This window comes from Cebus imitator, unplaced genomic scaffold (assembly GCF_001604975.1).
Source record: "Cebus imitator isolate Cc_AM_T3 unplaced genomic scaffold, Cebus_imitator-1.0 Scaffold979, whole genome shotgun sequence".
NCBI classification, from domain to species: Eukaryota; Metazoa; Chordata; class Mammalia; order Primates; family Cebidae; genus Cebus; species Cebus imitator.
Window position 1 is genome coordinate 4,747 of NW_016108294.1, and position 1,994 is coordinate 6,740.

Here is a 1,994-nt window from a genome sequence, read left to right on the forward strand (position 1 = left end):
GTGGGCCCCGCAGAGCTGGAACAGCTCCAGCACCTGGAGGAGGGCACGTGGGGTGAGGCCCGGTGGGAGCCGGCCCGGAACTCTCGCTCCCACCAAGGCCACTGCTCACCTCCCAGTTCTGCTGGGCCCTACCCTGCTCAGCCCAGTCTCGGGGGGTGCGACCCCGCTGGTCATGCAGTCGCAAGTCACCCCCCGCCTGCAGCAGGGGCAGCATTACCAGGCTTCGGCCAGAGAAGGCGGCTGCGTGTACAGGGGTGCTGCCATCCAGGCAGCGGCTAGAGCAGAACAAGGCAAGTGCGAGTCAATTAGGGAAGGGACTGAAGAGGGACCAAAAGGGGCAGGATGGAGGCCCTGAGGGGTGGGAGGAGTCATATGAGGATGGGCGGGGTCAGGTGAGGACATGATGGGGTCTTTAGAGGGTGAGGATCACTGCCAACACGGAGGCACCTGGAGAATGGAATTGTCAGTGGGGAATGCGAAGGGGTTAACTGAGAGGACAAGGAGGGTCACTGGGGTGACAGGAGGGTCACCAAAGAATGGAAGAGGTGTCACGAGGAAAAGATGCCTCAGGAGAAGAAAGCCCTGGCTCTCAGGCACTCAAAGTCAGGCCCCTAGGATGGGAGGCATCACTGGCTGGCCACTCACTGGTTGGGGTTGGCACCAAAGGTCAGCAGGAGCTGCACGGCAGAGATGTGACCCAGCAGCGCAGAGAGGAAGAGCGCCGTCTGCCCCTCGGAGTTCTCCCCATCCACCTGGACACCTGAAGGGCGGGCAGGCTTAGGACGTCCCCGGCCCACACTTCTGAGTTGGAGGCCTAAGGGCCGATAGGCAAACACCCTTGCCAATTCCCATCCTCCACAGCCTGTCCTTGACTGGAATGACTGTGGACTCCAGGTTCTATCTCCGTGTCCTGGAACCCCCACCTTGTAGCTGAGGTGAGAACCATGCCTCAAAATCCACCTCAATACAGTGCTCCTGAAACCATTAAGTCTACAAAGTTGAAACAAGGGGTAACATCTGCCTGCTGTGCAAATATCTATCCCCCATCCCAGGAGGGTCAAAACCATACAAAGGTCCCTAGGGGACTTCAGGGACCTTGACTTCCAGGAGCCTTGTGCACTGGCCAGGACAGGCAGACTCCACCGAGCTGTGACTCAGTGTGGTACACACAGGTCCCATGAAGCCAGCTCTCAGCTCTTCAAGAAAAGCAAACTCTGGATTTTATCAGGAGATCTCTCCAATTTTATTTATTTTAATTTTTAATTTTTTGTAAAGATGGGGTCTCACTATGCTGCCCACACTGGTCTTGACCTCCTAGGCTCAAGCAATTCTCCTGCCTTGGCTTCCCTAAGTACTGAGATTACAGGCACGAGCCACCATGTAGAGGCTCAATTTTATTTTTGAAGCCTGCATATAAGGGCTTGATCCATGTGGCAACCTTCTCCAAGCCCTCACCTCCAGGCCTCTGCCAATTCCCTGGATGGCCCAGCCATCTTCCTGCTCCGCTCCCCCTCCCAACCACTCACCCCTGCCCAGAGCCCCGGGTCTTCCCACCCATCATTGCCCAGTTCCTCTTTGTCCAGCCCCCTCCCCAGGTAGGGCAAACGCACAGTATCCCTGTCCTTGCACTCCTGTGTCCTTGGCAGACACAGCTAATTATTCATGAACTGGGCTCAACCCAACGTGGTCTCTACCACAAAATCCATCCAAATGTGGACCTTCAAGAGCCTCTGAATATCAGATTCACAGCATTGCATTTAACTCAATAGACCACCATCTTTTACAACAGCCTCTTTTTTTGGGGGGGTGGGTTTTCATGTGAGTATTTCTTTTTTTTTTTCCCATTTATTTTATTGCCTTTTAGGTTTTGGTGTACCTGTGAAGAACATGCAAGATTGTTGCATAGGTACACACGTGGCAGTGTGATTTGCTGCCTTCCTCCCCATCACCTACATCTGGCATCTCTCCCCTTGCTATCTCTCCCCAGCTCCCCA